The following is a 25,247-nucleotide window of genomic DNA, read 5'->3' on the forward strand; positions in this document are numbered from 1 at the left end:
AGGTACTGGGATTTATAGTTCACCTGCCATCAAAGAGCATTCTGAACCCCACCGATGATGGACCTGGACCTAACTTGGCACACAGAGCCCCCGTGACCAACTGAACATACTGGAAGGATTTGACAGGACTCACCCACCATGGTGGGAGTTATAATTCATCCTGCAGCTGGAGAGAATACTGAACCCCACCGATGATGCATCTAGAGCAAATCTGCCCAGCATGACAAACTTTAAGTATTGATGGAGTTTCAGGGAGTTAATCTGGCAAGATGTAAGTTGTAGTATACCCACAACCTTATGCATTTTGTAAAATAAAAAAAATGACTTCTAATAACCCAGGCAACGCTGATTAATCAAGTTAGTACAAAATATAATCTATTTAGTTATGATATATTCAGACAATATCAGTAACAGACATAAGATCTCTGCTTAAGCAGCTGAGGGGGGAAAGGAAAGGGTCTGAGACTGTTAGGAATTGTGGGAGTTGAAGTTCAAAACACCTGGAGGGCCCAAGTTTGCCCATGCCTGGTGTAGAGGCACTCTTGGTGAGCTATTTAGAATTCTCTACTTAAGGAACCTTGACCTATGACCGCAAATGCCAAAAGCCTCACCAAATTATAAACCCCAGAATGCACAGGATGGATATTAAGCTAACATGGCATGGATTGACCCAGCACTGGGAATTTTGCTAAAAGATCCTTAGCCCAACCTCATAAAACCACAGTTTGCAGAATTCCCTGGAGGCAGGGGGAAGAATAATGACTATTAAGTCAGTTTAAATCTGTAGGACATGTGTCTGATTCACACTTAATTCTTCACACTTGACTATAAATAGCTAAGTCCAAACATCAGTGTAGCAGAGGAATGGGCAAAGTTCAGGCGACGGGCTTCACACAGCCTCAAAGGCATTTCTGTGCCCACTAATGGCTTCCCCAGAAGGAATCAACATTGTGATTGGGTTGTTGTAGGTTTTTTGGGCTGTATGGCCATGTTCCAGAAGCATTCTCTCCTGACGTTTTGCCTGCATCTGTGGCAAGCATCCTCAGAGGTTGTGAGGTTTGTTAGAAACTAGGAAAATTGGGTTTATATATCTGTGAAAGGTCCAGAGTGGGAGAAAGAACTCTTTGTCTGTTGGAGCTAGGTGTGAATGTTTCAATTGGCCACCTTGATTAACATTTGATGGCCTGACAGTTTTTAGGTGTGGCTTCTTACTGCCTAAGGGAATACTTTGTTGTGAGGTGATTAGGTGTTCCTGATTGTTTCTGGTCTGGAGTTCCCCTGTGTTTGAGTTTTGTTTTTTATTTACTGTTATAATTTTAAAGTTTTTTTAGTACTGGTAGCCAGATTCTGTTCATTTTCATGGTTTATTTATTATTTATTTCCTATATTTATGCCACACCTCATGGGCCATCCAGTCCAACCCCCTGCCAAGAAGCAGGAATATTGCATTCAAAGCATCCCTAACAGATGGCCATCCAACCTCTGTTTAAAAGCCTCCAAAGAAGGAGCCTCCACCACACTCCGCAGCAGAGAGTTCCACTGCTGAACAGGGCAGCCTCACAATAAGCACCATACAGTGCCATCACCATAAAACATTTCAATAAATACATTACAACATTAAAACAATTGATTAGACATGCCAGTTAAAAACCAAATCTAAGTCTGGGTCAATTCATTGTCCTAGGTTGCCTGAGTCTTCTTTCCACTTGCTGCCAGTCACTAGTCGAACACCTGGTCCCATAACCACATCTTAAGTTTCTTCCTTTCTGTTGAAATTGTCCACATGCTTGTGAATTTCAATGGCTTCTCTGTGTAGCCTGACATGGTGGTTGTTAGAGTGGTCCAGCATTTCTGTGCAGGCAGTAAGAAGCCACACCTAAAAGCTGTCAGACCATCAAATGCTAATCAAGGTGGCCAATTGAAACATTCTCACCTAGCTCCAACAGACAAGAGTTCTTTCTCCCACTACAGATTTTTAAAACCAATTTTCCTAGTTTCCAACAAGCCCCACAACCTCTGAGGATGCCTGCCATAGATGCAGGTGAAACGTCAGGAGAGAGTGCTTCTAGAACATGGCCATACAGTCCAAAAAACCTACAACAACCCAGTGATTCCAGCCATGAAAACCTTTGACAAGACATTGTGGTTGGTCACTGAAAGTCAGAAGCAAATCAATTTGATTTTGTTTCGTTCTGTTGGTTTGTAACGTGCCTTCAAATGGACTCTGATTTATAGTAGTCCTCTTGTAGGGTTTTCTTGGCATGACTGATTGAGAAAAGATTTTCCACATTAAGGCTGAGATAGTGTGCATTTCCTAAGGTAATCTATGGCCAAGCAGGAATTTGAACTCATGTCACCCTCAAACCACCCTGAATTCCTTTGACGGAATATCAATAGTCAATGTCAGAGTCAATATCGTATTAATTAAAGTCAGTCTCAATACATTTTAAGGTTCATTTAGGCTTAACTATAAATTTAATCATGATCCATCAAGTATGAATGGGGGATTTTATTTGATAATAATGATTGGGTGAATTTTAACGAATTTAATTATATTTAATGAGGATTTCTTTTCTAATTAATTTCAGCTAATTTCAGTCCATTTTATGTGTGCAGCTAATTGTTATGCATTTGAAAAAAACACAGACATTAAATAGCCCTTTTGTACAAAAACAAACAAAATATACAATCCGTAAGCACTCAGGCAACATGAAACATGGCTCTCGGTCCTGACATCAACAGCGACTGACAATTTCATTGTCTCAGTTTCCTCGAGGTGTATTTGTTTGATTTATAATAGAAGTGGCCAAATTCTGACACAGGTAATACAGATGTCACAGGCCATTTCTGGACAGAATATAGACTACCTAGATTACAAACTGGAGAAGGCTCCTATTATGTGTAATAGTTATAAAGGAGAGGGAATTTCAGCAGGTTACCTGGTTATGTGACAAGTCAACACACATTTCTGCACGAGTATTAAATGCACAAGAACCCTCTACAATTGGGCAAACACAATACCGTCTAGAGCAGGCATCCTCAAACTGCGGTCCTCCAGCTGTTTGAGCCTCCAATCCCCAGAAGCCCTAACAAGCTTGTTCATTTGTCAGGAATTCTGGGAGTTGAAGGTCCAAACACCTAGAGGGCCACAGTTTGAGGATGCCTGGTTTAGAGAGCTACAGGTCTAAGCTCCTATATATAAATCTGACTTTAGCACTCAAATCTAAATGGCAAGACCTGGTTGTCCTGTATAGCTACCCAGATTAAGCTCCCCGTCTCTCAGGACCTGGCTCCATAAGGCAAGGGGAAGAATCTCAGGGAAAAAGTGCTTCAAAAGTGTGAGTGTACCAGCGGCCGCAGTGGCACAACAGATTAAACTGCTAAGCTGCTGACCTTGCTGACTGGAAGGTCGGCAGTTGAAATCCGCAGGATGGGATGAGCTCCCACTGTTAGCCCCAGCTTCTGCCAACCTAGCAGCATGAAAACATGCAAATGTGAGTAGATCAATAGATACTGCCTTGGTGGGAAGGTAAACGGTGCCCCATGCAGTCATGCCACATGACCTAGGAGGTGTCTACAGACAATGCAGGCTCTTTGGCTTAGAAACTGAGAAGAGCGCCACCCCGCAGAGTCAGAGATGAGTCACCCCTCAGAGCCAGAAGTTGAAGCCTTCACCTTTATCTGTGTTTTGTTGTTTCTAGGCATTGAATAGCGAATATAGCGAATATACAGTGGAAGTGAAGAACAGATTTGAAGGACTAGATTTAGTAAACAGAGTCCCAGAAGAACTATGGACAGAAGTCCGCGACATTGTTCAGGAGGCGGCAACAAAGTACGTTCCAAAGAAAAAGAAAACCAAGAAGGCAAAATGGTTGTCTGCTGAGACACTGGAAGTAGCCCAAGAAAGGAGGAAAGCAAAAGGAAACAGGGATAATAAGGGGAGATATGCCCAGTTAAATGCGCAATTCCAGAGGTTAGCCAGAAGAGATAAGGAACTATTTTTAAATAAGCAATGCATGGAAGTGGAAGAAGACAACAGAATAGGAAGGACAAGAGACCTCTTCCAGAAAATTAGAAACATTGGAGGTAAATTTCAGGCAAAAATTGGTATGATAAGAAACAAAGATGGCAGGGACCTAACAGAAGCTGAAGAGATCAAGAGAAGGTGGCGAGACTATACAGAAGATCTATATAGGAAGGATAACAATATCGAGGATAGCTTTGACGGTGTGGTGAATGAATTAGAACCAGACATCCTGAGGAGTGAGGTTGAATGGGCCTTAAGAAGCATTGCTAACAACAAGGCAGCAGGAGACGACGGGATCCCAGCTGAACTGTTTAAAATCTTAAAAGATGATGGTGTCAAGGTGATGCATGCCATTTGCCAGCAAATATGGAAAACACAAGAATGGCCATCAGACTGGAAAAAATCAACTTATATCCCCATACCAAAAAAGGGAAATGCAAAAGACTGCTCCAACTTCCGTACAGTGGCCCTTATTTCTCATGCCAGTAAGGTAATGCTCAAGATCCTGCAAGGAAGACTCCAGCAATACATGGAGCGAGAGTTGCCAGATGTTCAGGCTGGGTTTAGAAAAGGCAGAGGAACGAGAGACCAGATTGCCAATATCCGCTGGATAATGGAGAAAGGCAGGGAGTTTCAGAAAAACATCTACTTCTGCTTCATTGACTACTCTAAAGCCTTTGACTGTGTGGATCATAATAAATTGTGGCAAGTTCTTGGTGGGATGGGCATACCAAGCCACCTTGTCTCTCTCCTGAGGAATCTGTACAAGGACCAAGTAGCAACAGTCAGAACTGACCACGGAACAACAGACTGGTTCAAGATTGGGAAAGGCGTACGTCAAGGCTGCATCCTCTCACCCAACCTTTTTAACTTGTATGCAGAACACATCATGCGATGTGCAGGGCTGGATGAATGCAAATCTGGGGTGAAAATTGCTGGAAGAAACATTAACAACCTCAGATATGCAGATGACACCACTCTGATGGCCGAAAGCGAGGAGGAGCTGAGGAGCCTTCTAATCAAGGTGAAAGAAGAAAGCGCAAAAGCCGGGTTGCAGCTAAACGTCAAAAAAACCAAGATTATGGCAACAAGAATGATTGACAACTGGAAAATAGAGGGAGAAACCGTGGAGGCCGTGACAGACTTTGTATTTCTAGGTGCAAAGATTACTGCAGATGCAGACTGTAGCCAGGAAATCAGAAGGCGCTTCCTTCTTGGGAGGAGAGCAATGTCCAGTCTCGATAAAATAGTGAAGAGTAGAGACATCAGACTGGCAACAAAGATCCGCCTAGTCAAAGCCATGGTATTCCCTGTAGTCACCTACGGATGTGAGAGCTGGACCTTAGGGAAGGCGGAGCGAAGGAAGATCGATGCTTTTGAGCTGTGGTGCTGGAGGAAAGTGCTGAGAGTGCCTTGGACTGCGAGAAGATCCAACCAGTCCATCCTCCAGGAAATAAAGCCCGACTGCTCACTGGAGGGAAAGATACTAGAGACAAAGTTGAAGTACTTTGGCCACATCATGAGGAGACAGGAAAGCCTAGAGAAGACAATTATGCTGGGGAAAGTGGAAGGCAAAAGGAAGAGGGGCCGACCAAGGGCAAGATGGATGGACGGCATCCTTGAAGTGACTGGACTGACCTTGAAGGAGCTGGGGGTGGTAACAGCCGACAGGGAGCTCTGGCGTAGGCTGGTCCATGAGGTCACGAAGAGTCGGAGACGACTGAACGAATGAACAACAAGGCATTGAATGTCTGCCTTTGTGTTGTGTATGCTGGAATCCACTCTGAGTCCCCTCAGGGAGATAGGGAGGAATACAAATAAAGTATTATTATTATTATTTTACTGACACTATTGTATGCTATTGTTGTCCCCTGGATCTGAGAGAGTGTGACTAGCTAAAGGCCGCTGAGTGGTTTTCAGGACTGAGAAGGGATTCAAACCCTGGTCTTCAGAGTCATAGCCCAATACTCAAACTATTATACCATCCTGGCTCGTGTGCGTGTGTGTGTGTAGATACAGGCAGTCCCCCAGTTACAAACAAGATTGGTTCTGTTGGTATCTTCTTAAGTTGAATTCAGAACAGGTACTTTTTAAAGTGTAAGTCAGAACAGGTACCTTTTTAAGCATAACTCCAGCTGATTGATATATATATGGGGGGCGGTAGGAGGCGTTGGATAGCATAGGAAAGGGTTTTGCTCTGTGTTCCTTTTCAGAAGATCTCCCCTCCTTTTTTGTCCTCATGATAATTGGATTTTGAAAAACTGGGCTTGTTGTGGAAACAAGGATTCGCAATAAAGCTTCAGGTGAGACCCTTTTCCTCATGATAATTCTTCAGAGGGGTAGATTTTACTCACTTTCTAATGTATCAGCCCAGTTCTTAACTATGAATCATTTGTAAGTCGGGTGTTTGTAACTCAGGGACTGCATGTATAGATATATAGATATATGCAGTTATCCCTTCATATTCACCGAAGTTAGGAGCACAGGATCCCCATTAAATTGAAAAAACAGAAATAAAAAATGGCTATTATTTTTAACCTGAGTAAACACCTTTGTAGGAATATCAAGGTTCTCCAGCAGAACTGGAAAAGCACATTAGAGGACGCACAGATTCCGACAGAAATAGTATCTCTAGGTTCTCCATCAACTGTATAGTCAACTTCTATTGGATGTTGACCACAGAGTCACGCTGGAAGACTTAGAGATTCCTAGAGAAAATTTAAATCAAATCTTTAAATAATCAAATCTTCAAATGTGGAGAGCGGACTGCATATGTATTCCTTACTAGCCATCTCCTGCTACGCATTGCTGTGGCCCAGTCTGTGTATATGTGTTTTGTGTGTGTATATATGTGTATATGTGTGCGTATATATGTGTGTATATATGTGTGTTTGCATATATATGTGGTTTTGCACATGCGTTGTAATGTATTTTTTTATGTTTTTGGCTTTTACATCCCTTCTGCTGTGTTTTTCAGTGTTTTTATGAGTGATGGTCACTTGTTGGCCTGATAGGTGTATTGTGCCCAAATTTGGTGTCAATTTGTCCAGTGGTTTTTGAGTTAAGTTAATCCCACAAACGAACATTAGATTTTTATTTATATAGATTTGTAAGACCTTAAATTTTAGCAGCATACCTTGTGCAACTGTGGCTGATGCTTACTGTAACTTGCTACATCTAGCCCACAACTAACCCTTGTAACATCACCACAACTAGCCCTCTTTGACATCAGCAGGGGTTGTCAATACAATTCAAGTTTTAGTGCTAGAATAAATCTCAGGTTTTTGGGTAGCGACTAGGTCAGACCTATGTTGTCTAGTTGTTGCAATAATGCGAATACTTGGACTGCCTCCCCTCTTTTCAAGATGTGAATGAAAACAAAAGCAGTAAAAGGGAAGTAAATGCGATTTTAAAGTCCCCAACAAGTGCCAACCTGTGGCAAAGGATGATATTAAAATGGTGGCCATGTTCCCATATTCTGTTGCTGTTGCAAAGTAAACCAACAGCCAAGGGGAGGATGGAGGAAGGCCTCCCTCCAACCTGAAGTTAGCCACATCTCCATTGCAATGCTGCAGCTTTCTCTCATCTCAGCACAATCATGAAAAACCCTTCCTAAGGTCAGGTAATATGCACCCTTCTAATTTGGAATGGGACTACAGTGGACAAAGAGATTGGCTAATAATGGCTTGCCATAGTTCTATCTCATTCTTTCAACACGGAGTGCGGGACGGACTAATGGAGTTTTATCCAATTTTATCTCCATTATAATCCAGCCAAATAGGCTTAACCTGCAAGATTGTGACTGACTCAAAATCACATGGTTTGCTTTCACAACTGGATCCCCTCGAACCAGCATTTACTGCAGGGCAACTGATATACCTGTATACCATTCACATCCGATGATCTCTGCATGTATTTTGTATTCTCCTATACCAATATTCACAACGGTTTCAATGTGAATCACCACTTAACGACAATGACAACAGGAATCGATATGTTCTTAAATCAAGGAAATATCAATGCAGCCTTTCCCATTCATATAAAGAGCCCTGCAAAGGATTATCTAACCCAACATCCTGATTTTTCACAGTGGACACCCAGAAACTGCTGGGAAAGCCCACAAACAGGGCTTGAGCACAACAGCACTCCCCTACTCATTTTCCTAGTAACTAGCCACAAGATATACTACCTCTGATGCTAGATGTAATATATAGCCATCATTATTAGTAGGCATTGATAGCCTTCTCCTCCATGAATTTGTCTAATCCCCCTTTAAACCTTTCAACGTTGAAAGCCATCAATACAGCTGGCACTTGTAAAATGCACTGTTCCTCTATGCACCAAAATCCAGCATTTTGGTTCCCACAGTGACCAATGAAGGGCCTGCATAAAGCTCACAAGCAGGAGGTAAAGCTAGTGGCAGATGGTGTCTCTGATGCCAGTGGGGCAGTGATTCCACTCTGGGTTTTAATCTGAACTTTAACAACGCTATCCAATGTGTTAAAGCTATTGTGGGCTATCCAGGGTGCTAACTCCTGCCAATAAGATGTTCAGCACCTTGGATAGCTCTTTCGAAGTAGAGATTAAAAAGATGGGAGTGGATGGCATGTGGAGTCACTGGCTGCTCCACAGAGCAGTCTTCCACTATTGCTTTCTCAGCCACGGATATTCAAAAAGCACAGTGTCTCTGTACCTAGGGGTTCAAAATAGCCATTATGATTCGTGACTACAATGCACAGATTTCCCCAGGCAGTATGAAAATGGTCCAAGGAGACTGGGAGCACTCCCCCTCCCAATCCATGGACTCGATATCCATGATTTCATTTGCCTATGCTCCAAAAAATATCACTCCCAGAAGTGTTGTTTGGCCTCTCTAGATGCTCCATGTTCTTCTAAGGTAAGATTTCAACCCAAGTATGCTCAGAATACAGAGTTTCACAATTATTTGTAGTTTCAGGAATCTATGGGGGACATGGAATGTATCCACTGTGGATACAGGGATTGTACTGTGTGTTTTTTTTTTAAGTTCTCTGGATCTTCTTTAAAGCCATTTAAGGACAGTAGCCATTGACCGATATTGTGACAAAAAGTCCAGAAATGAATTCTGTGAGTTCTTTTTTCCTCTCTGTCCAAGTTTCCTGCAAATCATTTTTATTGGATGACCTTAAGGTCTAGCATTACAAGAAATGGTTTGGTCTCTCTTCATACCCTGTATTTTTCTGCACATTTCATCCACTGACACTCTGAAAATGTAAACACTTACTGTTGGGGTGAAGACAGAAAAACATTCCCAACACAATCAGCATTGTTGCCCATAACATTCTGATGCCTGAGATGGATCATCAAATGATGCTCCCTCTGACTCCCTGCAACCCAAGTCAAATTCCACAATCCCACTAGCAATTATTCCCTTCATTTACAGTAGAAATATAATAAAAATGAATAAATAGAAGCCGAAGGTGGCACAGTGGGTTAAAGCGCTGAGTTGCTGAACTTGCTGACCGAAAGGTCACAGGTTCGAATCCGGGGAGCAGCATGAGCTCACGCTATTAGCCTCAGCTTCTGCCAACCTAGCAGTTCGAAAACATGCAAATGTGAATAGATCAATAGATACCACTCTGGCAGGAAAGTAACGGTGCTCCATGCAGTCATGCCAGCCACATGACCTTGGAGGTACCTATGAACAATGCCAGCTCTTCGGCTTAGAAATGGAGATGAGCACCAATTCCCAGAGTCGGACACAACTGGACTTAATGTAAGGGGAAAACCTTTACCTGTACATTGCAGTAAAAACATAATAAAAATAAATAAATCAACAACGTGCTTCACTCTGCACCCAAAATATGTTTTTTGAACCAGCTGCTTCACTCCTGGCTCTGACGCTGAAGTCCAGAAAAGGTACACTGATAAGGGGCTAACAGGATAAGAGACTTGAAGCCCCATGTTTTCTCCACTCCGATCAAGATGCTCAGGATATATGTGTAATATAAATCAATAACCCAGATACTATTGTAGCTCAGAGTTCCTCAGCACTGGCAATCATGCCCTACTCAATCACTCATGCCCTCCTTATCACTTTTATCAAGGGACGGACATTGTTATCCAGGTTGTACTCGGCGTTCCCTGATTTCCTTCTCCATGGGTGACTCAAGAGATGCTTCCCCTTCCTAATTTCAACACAGGAAGCTGCTTCATTTCAGGTCAGACTGACAGTTTATTGAGTCCAGCGTTATCTCTTCTGAGTGGCAAAAGCTCTCTAGGCCTAAGGAATGAAGAAACCATTCTACTGGCAGCTTCTGGTTTTGAACAAGGAGAGGAAGAGGTGCTCAGAGCAGTGGGCCTGAGTCAGGGATGGGCAACTGTGGAAGGCCATGGGTCACGCACCCCAACCACACACACCACCACTGCTAAAAAGAAACAGAATACAAACAGTTGTCTCCAAATGTCCTTCAACATGCACTAGGACAATGGTTCTCAAGTTTCTTAATGATGCGACCCCTTAATACAGTTCCTCATGTTGTGGTGACCCCCCCCCCCCAACCATAAAATTATTTTGATTGCTACTTCATAAGTGTAATTTTGCTACTGTTATGAATTGTAATGTAAATATTTGATATGCAGGATGTATTTTCATTCACCGGATCAAATTTGGCACAAATACCCGATATGACCACATTTGACTACTGGCAGGATTGGGAGGGGAGATTGATTTCATCATTTGGGAGTTGCAGTTTCTGGGATTTATAGTTCACCTACAATCAAAGAGCATTCTGAACTCCACCAACGATGAAATTGAACCAGACTTGGCACACACAACTCTCACGACCAACAGAAAATACTGGAAGGGTTTGGTGGGCATTGACCTTTGGTTTTGGAATTGTAGTTCACCTACATCCAGAGAGCACTGTGGACTCAAACAATGATGGATCTGGATCAAACTTGGCATGAATACCCCATATGGCCAAACGTGAACACTGGTGGAGTTTGGGGGAAATTGACCTTGACATTTGAGAGTTGTAGCTGCCTGGATTTATAGTTCACCTACAATCAAAGAGCATTCTGAACCCCACCAACGACAGAATTGGGCCAAACTTCCCACATAGAACCCCCATGACCAACAGAAGGTACAGTGTTTTCCGATGGTCTTTAGCAACCCCTCTGACACCCTCTTGTGACCCCCTCAGGGGTCCCAACCCCCAAGTTGAGAAAAGCTGCACTAGGGGTTGTATTAAACATTTCATTAGTAACATCTACTGGGCCATTTTAAGTCCAGAAAAAGTCTCCCCCCCCCCCCCTCAAAACACAACTGACCAAAAGTCACATCTGGTGGACTTTGAAAACAAAAAGGTTTTCCCTGGACCTAGAAACTCCCAAAAGGGCCTAAAACATGCCCCTCATGTGTACACGTGTGGGCAATTTGTGAGACCTGGAGGATCCCAGAGAGCACAACATTGGCTCTTTGGCCACATCGAACCACACTTTGACCACTCCAGGGCCAACTACAGTTCCGTCCTCATGATGCACTTTCCCCCCGCCCTTGATGAAGGTCCAACCCCAGTGTTAATTCCTTTTAAGCTCCTCTCTCAGAAACACATTCTCCTACTACCTATCTCATCCAGGGTTTTATCAATTTTATCCTAGTACATTTGGCCCTCCCATTGTGTTCGATTTCTCTATCATGTTATTTTGAAACTGTTTGTTTTATTTTGTTATTTCATGCATTTGTTTTGATGGTATTTTTGCTTTGTATTTTATTTTGCTGTACTGTAGTTTTGGGCTTGGCCCTATGTTAGCTGCCCTGAGTCCCCTTTGGGAAGATGGTGGCGGGGTAAAAATAAAGTGTATTATTATTATTATTATTATTATTATTATTATTATTATTAGAAACACAACAAGATGAGTCTACAGCAGACAAGATCACTCTGCTAGTTGTTTTATTGGATAACACGTCGGACACTTCTCAAGTGTCTAGGACTGTGTGATGTATATGCTTGCAGATCCCAGTAAGGTGGCCTTCTGCAGCTGGCAGATGGTAATTTTGTCAGTGCCAATTGTGTTTAAGTGCAGGCCAAGGTCTTTAGGCACTGCACCCAGTGTGCAGATCACCACTGGGACCACCTTGGCTGGCTTGTACCAGAGTCTTTGCAGTTTGATCTTTAAATCCTCATATTGTGTTAGCTTTTCCAGTTGTTTCTCTTCAATCCTGCTGTCACCTGGGTTTGCAACATTGACAATCCATACTTTTTTTTTTAACACGATTGTGAGGTCAGGAGTGTTGTGCTCCAAAACTCTGTCGGTCTGAATTCGGAAGTCCCAGAGTAGCTTGATAATAATAATTGTTGTTGTTGTTGTTGTTATTATTATTATTATTATTGTCTGCTTGAGGCAAGTGTGAATGTGCAATTTATTTATTTATGACATTTATATGCCGGCCCTCTCACCCCGAAGGGGACTCAGAGCGGCTTACAAGATATATATCATTAGCATAGTACAATAGCATAGTTGTTTTTTAGGGGGGGGGGGGTTGTCGTGTCAGGAGCGATTTGAGAAACTGCAGGTCGCTTCCGGTGTGAGAGAATTGGCTGTCTGCAAAGGCGTTGCCCAGGGGATGCCCAGATGATTTGATGTTTTTATCATCCTTGTGGGAGGCTTCTCTCATGTCCCTGCATGAAGAGCTGGAGCTGATAGAGGGAGCTCATCCACCTCTCCCCGGATTTGAACCTGCGACCTGTTGGTCTTCAGTCCTGCCGGCAGAGGGCTTTAACCCACTGCGCCACTGGGGGCTCCTAATAGCATAGTACAATATATTATATCCTTAGCATAGTACAATATCAGTATTAAACACTACTATATTGCACTATACCATTATATTGTAATATTATTAGTAATATTACATGTAATATAAATATATAATTGGCCACCTTGATTAGAATTAAATGGCCTTGCAGCTTCAAAGTCTGGCTGGTTGCTGCCTGGGGTGATCCTTTGTTGGGCGGTGTTGGCTAGCCCTGATAGATTCTACATACAACTCACTTGCCTAGTTTCCAACTGACCTCACAACCTCTGACCGTGCCTGCCATAATGTTGCAATTAGCAAAAAAAGAGGGAATGACTGGCAGTTGTATGGACGGTGAGGAGACTGGAAAGGCTTGTTTTTTACAGCGTTGTTGCTTATGTTTTGGTTTTTATTTTATTGTAATTGCTGTTTGGGCTTGGCCTCATGTAAGCCGTCCTGAGTCCCCATTGGGGGAGATGGTGGTGGGGTATAAATAATAATAATAATAATAATAATAATAATAATTATTATTATTATGAGGCTTTGGTAAACTGGCTTCTCATGTTCCCCCAGGATCATAAGGGGCTGGAAGCCTCTCTAGCAGAGCCCCCATTTGCCTGTCAGCCGAGGCAGAGATGCTATCAGCTCCATCAGTGCAAGACAGACCAGATTTGGCCACTAGCATGGAAAACATGCATCACAGAGGGGGTGTGGGAGGTAGAGGTGGGAAGCAACGTTTGTCTATAGCCGACGAAGCAGGTGCATCATGACATGATAAATACCGTACTCTTTAGCGTGTCACGGAAACCATTGATTTTTTTTTTGAAACAGCTTTGACCAGATATGGGCCAACTTGGGCCCTCCGTCTAAGTGTTTTGGACTTCCACAATTCCTAACAGCCTCAGGCCCTTTCCTTTCCCCCCTCAGCCGCTTAAGCGGCTGAGGGGGAAAAGGAAGGGGCCTGAGGCTGTTAGGAATTGTGGAAGTCCAAAACACCTGGAGGGAGGGCCCAAGTTGGCCCATACCTGGTGGAGACTATGGAGCCCAACTCGAGTAAGCAAGCCAAGCCATACTCAGCTTAGGTCACCGTTTGATCCTAGGGGTTGGAAGGAGGTGCAAAATTCCCGACTGAGCTCAAAGATGACAACAATACCTATTGTTTATTTATTTCTCCTACTGAAAAGGAGCTACACACACACCCGAAAGCCAACTGGGTAAAACTAATTTGTTCGAACGGGGTAGTTGTTTCCTTCCGAGAGGCGGCTAGGCCTTGAAGTGCATGCATGATGCGAAGATGAAAAAAGACGAGGATAGGGAAGGTAAGGAGAAATGTGGAAGGGAAGGAGGTTTCAAAGGGAAGGAGCTGCAGAGATGCCCAAAGATAATGGCTCGGAGTTCAAGGAATGGGGCTAAAAAGGAAGCAGGCTCCAAGGCTTACATGCCCAAATTTTGGCTGAGGACGAAGGTGGGGGTGTGGGAAGCTCAGCTGCAAACAGCGAAGGCGGCCGGCAAAAGGGAAACCAAACCAATGGGTCCAAGCAGGCATCCTCTCCATCCCGGGTCCATCCATTCCTGCATCCCTGGTACCCAACTCTCTCCCCCCTCCCTTTTTTCCCCACCCGCGCCGCATCCCCATGGCAACCGCTCACCATCTCCTCCCTTGGTCTTGCCTCCTTCGCTACGGCTGTCGCGCTTCTCTCTCTCTCTCTCTCTCGACCCCCCCTCCTCGCCTCTTGCGATGGGGAAAGAGAGTGAGGGGGGGCGATGAATCAGGCTCTGCCGCCCCCCTCCTGCCAGGGGAAGGGGCTCGGCATGCGGGAGCTGCGCGGATGGATGGATGGCTGGATGGATGGATGGAGGAAAGGGGGGGGGGGGACGGGGACGGAAGCACCGCGCATCCTCCCAGAGGCAGCGCGGCCGGGGGAGGGAGGGAGGGGGGGAGGGAGGAGGAGAGGAGGGTGGGCTTCTCTTGCTTCCCTCCCTCCCTTCCTTCCCACAAGCCTTTCCCACCTCCTCCCTTGCTCTCCTCCAATTCTCCTTCCGCCTTTCCTCCTTCCTTTCCTGCCTTTCCTCCCCTCTCCCCCCCTCTCCCATCTCCGCTCTAGCTTTTCTCCATTTCTCCATCACCTCCTCCGTTTCGATATTCTCCACCTCTGTCGCCTGCCTTCCTCCTTCCTTTCCTTCCACCCTTTCGTCCTTCCTTCCTTCCTTCCTTCCCCCGTTTCTTCCCCCTCTCTCTTTCTCCTTCCTTCCTCCCCTTCCACCCTTTCGCTCGTCCTTCTCCCTTTCCTCCATTCTTCTCACTCTCTTTCTCCTTCCTTCCCTCCCTCCTTCCTTGCCTCCTTCATTCCCCCTTCCCTCCTTCCCTCCCTCCCCTTCCACCTTTTTGTTCTTCCTTCCCCTTTCCTCCCTTCTTTCCTCTCTCTTTCCCCTTCCTTCCTTGCCTACCTCCCTCCCTCCTTCCTTCCTCCCTTTCCACCCTTTCGCTCTTCCTTCTCCCTTTCCTCCATTCTCTCTGTCTCCTTCCTTCTTCCTTCCCTCCCTCCTTCCTTGCCTCCTTCCCTCCTTCTTTCCCCCCTCCCGCCTTCCCTCCCTGCCCTTCTACCTTTTTGTTCTTCCTTCCCCTTTCCTCCCTTCTTCCCTCTCTCTCTTTTTCCTTCCTTCCTTCCTCCTCTCCTTCCCCCCCCTCTCCCCTCCCTCCTTCCTGCCTCCCCTTCCACCTTTTCGTTCTTCCTTCCTTCCCCTTTCCTCCCTTCTTCCCTCTCTCTTTCTCCTTCCTTCCTGCCTCCCCTTCCACCCTTTCATTCTTCCTTCCCCTTTCCTCCCTTCTTCCCTCTCTCTTTCTCCTTCCTTCCTCCCCTTCCACCCTTTCATTCTTCCTTCCTTCCCCCTGTCCTTCCCTCTCTATCTTTCTCCTTCTTTCCCCCCCTCCCTTCCTTGCTTCCTCCCCTTCCACCCTTTTGTCCTTCCTTTCTTTTCCCTTTCTTCCCTTCTTCCCCCTCTCTTTTTTTCCTTCCTCCCTCCCTCCCTTTCTCCTTTCCCTTATCTTTCCTTCTTCCTTCTCTTTTTCTCCTTCCTCCCTCTTCCCCTTCTTCCCCTTATCTTTCCTTCCTCTCTCCTCCATCCCACTGACAATAACCACAAGCTGCCTTCTTCCGATTCCCAAATCCCCCCACTCCAACTTTGCTTACTCCAACGTGCGTATTCCAGAGTGGGGGAGGGGGGGACCCTGCAGAAAGAAACCCATCTCATATGGATGCAGCCCCTTGGGGCTCTTTTCTCAGGCCCTCCTTTCTCTTACCATCCTATAATTTCTTCCTTCTCTCTTTCCTTCCTCTTTCCCTCCTGCCCTCCTTCCTTACCTCTCTCTTTCAGCAGTATACCTTGCTTCCTCCCTCCCCTTATCTTTCCTTCCTCTCTCCTCCATCCCATTGACGACAACTGCAAGCAGCCTTCTCCCCTCTAATTCCCAAATCCCCCCACTCCAACCTTGCTACTCCAACATGGATATCCCAGATGGGGAAAACCCTGCAGAAAGAAACCCATCTGCATATGGTAATCAGAGTTCCGTGGATGCAGATTTCTTTCTTTCTTTCTTTTTTTTACAACAGTCAGGATTGAGCATAGCAAGCAATGTGCAACACAAACTAACTAAGCAATAGAGCCCAACCTCACCCAACATCACAGAGACTTAAAGAACTAACCCCCTTCCCATCTTGGAGGCTAAGCAGGGTCAGCCCTGGTTAGGAATTGGATGGGAGACAGAAGGGTTATACCAACAGCTATAGCAGTGGTTGCCAATCTTTTTTTTTTACCAAGAACTACTTGACCAGGGACCACTTTGACAAGGAACCCTTTTGACCAGGGACCACTTTGACCAGGGACCTCTTGACCAGGGACTGCTTTTACCAGGGACCACTTGACCAGGAACTACTTTGACCAGGATTTCTTTAACAGGGACCACATGACCAGGGACCACTTTGACCAGGGACCCCTTTGACCAGAGGCCATTTTGACCAGGGACCACTTGACCAGAGACAACTGTGAACAGGGACAACTTGACCAGGGACCACATTGACCACTTTGACCTGGGATGACTTGACCACGGACCACTTGAACAGGGAGCACTTTGACTAGGGACCACTCACCAGCATTATTACCAAAAGGGTTATGAATCAGATTTTGGTCAACTTTAGATTCAGTTTGGTTATTTGGGGTGCTGATTCAGAAAATTGCATTGTTTCCGATACAGAACATATGCCATCCAGTAGTCACCCTCTGCTCACCAACAGAAAACCATAATCTAGAGCTGATGTTGTAGTGGTAATCTGTCATGAATAGTCAGCCTCTCCCCTCCCGACATCACCGTTGCCTCGGCACTATAAGTGGGTTTCACGAGACCAGTAGCTGTCATTGCTACATGGTTTCAAGGCAACAGTGTAGTAATGGTGAGGCCGCAGACCATATTTTCATTCTTTCAGACCACTGGTGGTGCACGGGCCACAGGTTGGGAACCACTTTGCTATAGGATCTGCTTCAGAGGAAGGAATTGGCAAAGCTACTTCTGAGTATCCCTTGTCGAAGAAATCCCTATGAAACCCATATATTGACAGGTCCACATGCCGTTTCACATGCATTCTATTCCATGCTTTGCCATCTCCCCCACAGGCCACATTCCTGCGTGCGTCGCCCTCGCACCCTGTGCCATCTTTCCCCACGGTATTCCAATCTGTCCCTTTCTGCACAGATACATCAGATGGCACCCATCTGCCTTGCCAACGTTTGCATGTCTAAAATATCCTAACCCAACCTGGGGAGGAGAACATTTAAAAGTAGGCTTTCAGGTGCCTTGTATTACAATTCCCATCATCCCCATCATGGACATCCATCCAACTCCCACAATAATCTGGAGGAACCAGGTTGGGGAAGACAGACTTGCTCAATTCTTCTCCCTCCATCTCTGATCACCACCACACACATAGGTGTCTTTCACTATTTTATGTTACTGCACACTCACCTCTGTCCTTCCTCCTTATTAAAACTCTGGCCTGCCTTTCTACTTACCCTCACCTTGCCCTCCCTCCCTATTAGCCGGCTGATCTGCCCACCTCTCAACCCATTTTTGTTCTGCGGAGAAGCATCTCCTGCTCTTCTCCCCAGTTATCTCCTTCTCTCCCCCCTCCATCCCGACTGTTCCCACTCCCTGCTTGTCACACCACCGTTCCATTCATTCCCTGGTCACCTGCCAGAGAAGAGCAGCTGTTTTAGTCTGTTTTAGCAAAAATAACAAAGAGTCCTGACTATGGCAGCTGAGAATCAGACACATTTATTGTGGCACCAGCTTGGGAAGGCAACAGCCTCCTTCGCGGGACGCACAAAGGGTGCCGAATATTTGTCTCTTCTGACTCCATCTAGCAAATAATAATTTGAGCGTATCGCACACCATCTCACCCTAATCTCGCATTAATTCGTTCGGAATAATTACCACCCCTGTGTGCAAAATATTACACCCAGTCATGCCCAACGAGTTAACAAGCAACACAAATGATGTTGACGAAAAAAAGGGGGTGACGTTCACATTTGGTGGCAGAAAAAGTACCATGAATGTCAAAGAGTCAAACCATATTCACACACATCCATAAACACACACTCACACACTGACAACAAATCTTTTTTTTCCAAATCATTGCAATATTTTTGATGAAGCGTTAGGTGAAAAAAGCTTGCAGGGGATGCATCTTCACAAGAGCTTAAAATCCAGCTTTTTTCATGAATTATTTCCTCCTACAAAATGTTTATACGGGTGCTATGTCATTCAGGGCACACTGAAGCAGCCCTATTTTCTAATTCAAGGTTCTCTCTCATTTAAGGACAAAATCAATGCTCCGAACTTATATTGGTCTCATACCAGTTTTAGCTGTCACGCCTACTCCAAAGAATCCTGTGAATTATAGTTTAGTGAAGAGGTTGAGGATTTATCCTTAGCACCTACCTCTTCATAAAACCAAAAAGAATAAATTCCTCTGGGGAGATAGAATACTTGTCAGATCAGTCTATCTATCTATACACATACACACACACACACAACATTATACATATAAATACTATACACACACACACATATGCATATACATCCCCACACACACATAGACAGTCCCCAAATTACAAACGAGATAGGGATTATAGGTTTGCTCTTAAGCTGAATTTTTTTGTAAGTTGGAACAGATACATTTTAAGTGCAACTCCAGTCGTATGTGTCTGTGGAGAAAGAATGAGAGAGATATAGCTTTGTATACAAAAGGGAAGGGTTTCCACCCCTGTGGCATCTGTATTGCTGTCTGTGTCCCTGCGCAGAATATTTCACCTCACTTTCTGTTCCTGTGATAATTGGATTTTGAAAAATTTGGCTTGTTGTGGAAACAAGGATTGGTGATAAAGCTTCAGCTAAGAAACCTTTCCCCCATGATAACTCTTTCAGGAGTGAATTTCCCTTCCTAGGGATAGATTTCTCTCAATTCCTGTTGTCTCACCCCTGTTCCTAACTATGAGTTCTTCGTAAGTCAAATGTTTGTAACTCATGGATTGTCTGTACACAAAGGAGCCCTACAACAAAATGTTGCAGGAAAGAGTTCTCTTTTTCAGGATTCAAAACTTATACACACATCATTCAGGATTCATTTCCAGTTTTCTGATCCCCTCCTCAAAAAAAACCAACCCCACAGGATTTCATGCCCACTGAACATGCTCTGTTCCCACTGCTGAACTGTGGGGAACAGAGAATCTACTAAGTTCTTGTGGGTTTTTTCGGGCTATATGGCCATGTTCTAGAGGCATTTCTCCTGACGTTTCACCTGCATCTATGGCAAGCATCTTCAGAGGTGAGGTCTGTTGGAACTGGGAAAAAGGGTTTATATATCTGTGGAATGACCAGGGTGAGACAAAGGACTTTTGTCAGTTGGGCTAGGTGTGAATATTTCAACTGACCACCTTGATTAGCATACAATGGGCTGACTATGCTAATCAAGGTAGTCAGTTGAAATATTCACACCTAACCCAACTGACAAAAGTCCTTTGTCTCACCCTGGTCATTCCACAGATATATAAACCCTTTTTCCCAGTTCCAACAGACCTCACCTCTGAAGATGCTTGCCATAGATGCAGGCGAAACGTCAGGAGAAATGCCTCTAGAACATGGCCATATAGCCCGAAAAAACCCACAAGAACTTAGTGATTCCAGCCATGAAAGCCTTCGACAATACAATCATAGAATCATTTATTTGGAAGAGACCTCGTGGGCCATGCAGTCCACCCCCTACCAAGAAACAGGACAATTTCATTTAAAGCACCCCCGACAGATGGCCCTCCAGCCTCTGTTTAAATGCCTCCAAAGAAGAAGCATCCAACACACTCCGAGGCAGAGTTCCGCTGCTGAACAGTTCTCACAGTTAGGATGTTCTTCCTAATGTTCAGGCGGAATCTCCTTTCCTGTTGTTTGAAGCCAAGAAATGTTTTGTTCTTCTGCAAACAATGAGGAGGTTCTCCTAAGTACGCTGATACAACTTCTGTATGTTAATAATGCAGTTTGGACTGTGTAAGAATTTACACTTAGAGGAGAAGTGAGACCAACAAAAAGACAGACAGATTTCTAGTCAGTAGATGATAGATGGATAGATATTAAATTATAAATAGACAGAAGATAGAAAGGTAAATAGATATAGATGATAGAGCAATCAATCGATTGATATATAGATTAGATTAGATAGATCATCTGTCTACCTGTTTGGGTTAACAACTGGAAGAAAATAGCTCCCTTACGATCACCAACTATGTCCAAAACTGGTAAGGTTTAAAATGCAATACAAATAAATCCCGGTGGCTAAAAAAGCGAGAGACTCTGGAAGTGACACCTCCCACTTTCTCCTCCTTAATTGCAGAAGTGCACAAATTCAGGGCTATTCATAAATTCCCAGCAGCAGTGTATGAAACACAGTGGCAGCTCTGTTGCTGAGCCACTACAAAAGAATAAAAAACGTTTGAGGAAAGAAACAGAAATTAAAAACTACTCCAAAAATAACTACCTTTACCACTTATTCAAGGGAGGAAGATAATAACAGGTTTGAAAGGACCTCGGTTTCTGTTCATTGATCCATTCATAGTCAAAGCCACGATGGACTACAGCATGCGCACATAAGGTGCAACTCATGGGCAACATGTGGCCCATTTTGTGGCCCCCTGAAAACCATAAAGCCCCCAGATTCCAGGTTTCCCACCCCCATCCCAATATCCCAAGTGTGTCAATGCTGCTGCAAAATATAGGAATTTTGCCTCATGCTTGGGGTAAAACCATGTAGGGCAGTGGTTCCCATTCCCAACCTTCTTTGACCAGGAATCACTTGATCAGGGACCACTTTGACCAGGAACCTATTGACCAGGGACCACTTTGACCAGGGACCACTCTCCAGCATTAGGGTTACGAAACAGTTTTTGGTCAACTTTAGGTTCAGTTTGGTTATTTGGAGTGCTGATTCAGAAAATTGCATTGGATAGACTATATCAGCTCTGGTTTCTGAATCAGAACATATGCCATCCAGTAGTCACCATCTTCACACCCCCAGAAAACCATATTTATTAAGCCTCAGCACTATAAGAGACCAGTCACTCTTGTTGCAACAGTGTAGTAACAGTGAGGCCTCAGACCATATTTTAGTTCTTGCAGACCACTGGTAGTCCACAAACCACAGGTTGGGAACCACTGATGTAGGGTGTGTTGGTATTGTTCACCAAAGGTGTACAGTGGGAAAATGGGTTTCCACCCTCCTCTCAGTTGCTCATTCCTGATTCATAGCCACCGTATTTCGTGCTAGAACCTCTGTTGTGGACATCAGTGGAAAATTAAAAGGACAGAACTGCCTGGTGCTACTGAGAAAACAGATAAGAGGAGAACAAAATGAATGTGTGTGGAGGAAGCACAGCGGGCATCAGAAATGGCTACTGCCAACAATTTGGGCAACTGACCAAACTGGGCTTCAGACCAATGAAGCAAGGCCTTGATGTTGACTTGGGAGCAGGAACCCCCAAGGGTTCCCTCTTTGATCCCCTGATTGGTAAAGCAGCCCATGTGGAGTTCAGAAACTACACACACACACACACACACACACACACACAAATACTGACAAGAATGGCGACCAAGTCATAATTTCATTATGCAGCCTTAAGAGGACAACTAGGGATGAGAGAAGACCTGGAAGATTTTGTCTCTGCATCCCCTATATCCAAGCAATACTTTTATATCTTCTTGGGAAGCTGCCATCCTCATCTTGGAAAAGTTACATTTTTGTCCTAAAACTCCCAGAATTTTCTTTGCAGCTGTAGTTCAAAAAATGCAGCGTTTCCAAAATTTTGTTCCTATTCCACTATATAAGAACCAAATCTTTTGACTAATGTATCCACACAAAGCCAGACTGAGATAGCGGCAATGCAGAAATATATAAAATGAGCCATAATAGCAGCTGTTGCTCTGAAATTCACAGACTGAAGAGCAGTTGCATAATATTATGAGACGTCCAAAGCCTGTCTAACACACAGAATGATTCCCAGAAACATGAGAAACCCAAGTTCTTATACTCTTATACTACCTCTTATGGCACTGCTATGATTACTTTGGCCAAGCCACTTTGGACCAATGAAAAGTAAGGTTGGCACTTCTCCTTGGATCCCTCCTCTGTTTAATCACTAACTTTCAACCCAAGCCAAGTCTTGGTTAGTGTCTTTGGTTCTCATTAGAGTAAATCCTTCCTGGAATTGACACAGAGCTCATGCCCGTTATACAACTTCTTCTGAGTCTTTTCCAGAAGAATGAACTGAAGCAAGATTAGCACTGAACCTGAAAGAACTCTGATCTCCTAAGCTTGCCCTCCACAGTGGTGATTCCCAAACTTTAGTTGTCTAGTTGTTTTTGGTAGATTTTATTTTATGGGACTCACAGTGAATAGTGTGGGAGGTCATGGGTGGTGGTTCCATGGGTGGGGGGTAGGAGGGGAAAGATGGGATAGAATATTGTAACATATTTGTTTGGGGGAACAACATATTTGTTTTGATTATTTCTTAAATGTTTCTCCTTTTGAATATTATGTATCCAGGCCTGTAGCCGGTTCAACCCCCCCCCCCCCCCCCCCGGAAATTTTTCAGGTAAAAAAAAACTGGTTTACTCATGAATTTTAACTGGTTAACCAAATCCCCATGCTATGTCTATGAGATGCAAAAAATTAAGAGTCCCTCCAGAATTGCAAGGACTACTTCAAGCAAATATTGACAAGTTATTCATACTGTCATTACTTGCAGCAATAGCCGATGTAGCGAAGCAACCAAGTTGGGTGTGTGTGTGTTGAATGCTCTCATTAAGTAGGCCAGACTTGGTGGAGGTGGTTGACAGGGGTGGAGCTGCAGGCTATTGAAGGCTGCTCTGCCCCCTGCTGTGCTCTTTGCTTCAGCGTGAGCCAGGAGGCAGGTTTCAACCCACCCCCCCCCGTGAAATTTTCAAACCCTCCCCCCCCCCAAAAATTTTTCAACCCCTCCCGAAATTTTCTTCTGGCTATGGCCCTGTATGTATCCCATTAATTTCACTAAATAAAAATCATTTAAAATTATTTTAACTACCAGAAGCCTCAGCTGCCTTGGCCCATTATCAGGGGTTCTGGGAGCTGAAGTCCAAAACAACTGGAAGACCAGAGTTTGGAAAACACTGCCTTACAGCATTCATGGCACAGACCTAAGCAGGGAACATCTCTGAAGCACATATCACATTAATGGAGGTCTCGGATGCCAGGAAGTGATAAGGGTGCCATGCTAAAGGCTTTAGGTAGGGTCAGCCCCAATGTTATTTTGAGGTTATAGTTTCCCCTGACGTTAAGTCTAGTCATGTCCGACTCTTTGTGATAACTCTTTGCACTTTACGATTGCACTAATTTGATAAATTTTGTATTGATTTCAGCCTAATCAGTGGTGCTAATTTCCATTTCTAGGCCGAAGAGCCAGCATTGTCCGTAAACACCTCCAAGGTCATGTGGCCAGCATGACTGCATGGAGCACCATTACCTTCCCGCAGAAGCGGTACATATTGATCAACTCACATTTGCATGTTTTCAAAAAGCTAGGTTGCAGAAGCTGAGCCTAACAGCGGAAGCTCACCTTTCTCCCCAGATTCGAACTGCCAACCTTTTGGTCAGCAAGTTCAGCAGCTCAGTGGTTTAACCTGCTGCAACACCACATGGCCCCCAATGTTATACAGTGAGGCAGTTATTATATCTGGTAGGGAGTCCAGGAACAGCAATAGACAATGCTTGAAAACTCAAGGAGCTGTGGTGCTACTTTGGGTCTCAAAGAAGAGACAAATTTCAAGTCAAACGGCACTACTGAAGGAAGATGTCTGATTTTGTATGCAAGCTGGCTTTAAAGTCTGAAATGTGGCCAGGCATCCTTAGCTTCAGGTAGCAATATGTCTTGAGTCAGCCACAATTTCTGGGTAGGTTATCAAGCAACCATCCAGGTGTGGTTGGACCGCAATTTCCACTATCACCAAGGAATGGTAAGGAATGCTTGGGGTTGCATTTCAGCTTCATTTCAAGGACTACCCAGTTCTCACCCATGCCTCAAGACAGGCACAGACATCTATACACACTCATTATGCCTCTTAATTGGAATGATATATAGAATCTCTTCCAGGTCACATCACTCATTCCAGAGTCTGAATCAAAGAATTCTGTTCCATACTCCATCAAAACATTTCAAATGTGAACTATTCCTAAAAGGTGGCAACATCTCTAATGAAAAGTCTCATTGGTTGATCTCTGGGAATGTACGATATTGGCAGGTGGGAAAGAATGCATTACCTGTCAACTCATGCAATCATATAATGGAGCCAGATTCAAAGGGTCAAAGCCCAGAGACTTTATCATTAGCAGGAGCTACAACATTGTCTGTCACCCCTTTGAACTCCACTGTGTGAGTTAAGTGGCAATCCCTACACTAACTGGAGAGGAAATGGGTTTTTCCAGCACAAAATGCATTCTTAAGAGCTATGCTTGTTGCAATCCAAAGTATTTATGGATGGTTTAGTCCTGAGTGGCTGGGACTCATTAGCTTTACCAAAGACCTGGTCCTACTTGGATGAACACTGCTACACATATTTATATATAGATACTGAAAACAGTAATATATTATGATGGATGGATAGATGAGGTAGGTAGGTAGAAATGTTGATAGATGGGTGGATAGGTGGACAGATAGGTCTGCATTGTTTACACCTGGAGTGTTGCCACGGAGTGTTGCCTTGGCAGCCACCTCTCCACAAAAGTCAACATTGACACCGAAATATAACACTGCCCGAGCTCTGCGAGTGCAGCATTTTTCCAAATGAAGCACAGAGTGTTTGGGGACCAGGACATC

General features: G+C 44.4%; 1 protein-coding gene across 2 annotated transcripts in view; it reads right to left on the reverse strand.

Annotated features, from left to right (window-relative positions):
* LRRC4B (leucine rich repeat containing 4B) overlaps positions 1 to 25,247 on the reverse strand; it is a 208,473-nt gene that overhangs the window by 69,567 nt on the left and 113,659 nt on the right. The window contains exon 1 of one of the 2 annotated variants that reach the window (XM_060780700.2): positions 14,453 to 14,695. The exons of the other annotated variant lie outside the window; for it this stretch is intronic. The gene's annotated coding sequence lies outside the window, so the exon portion shown is untranslated. Of the gene's footprint in view, positions 1 to 14,452; positions 14,696 to 25,247 lie in introns of those variants that run through there. 2 annotated transcript variants of the gene reach the window in all.

The sequence above is a fragment of the Anolis sagrei genome, chromosome 6 (assembly GCF_037176765.1).
Source record: "Anolis sagrei isolate rAnoSag1 chromosome 6, rAnoSag1.mat, whole genome shotgun sequence".
NCBI lineage: Eukaryota > Metazoa > Chordata > Lepidosauria > Squamata > Dactyloidae > Anolis > Anolis sagrei.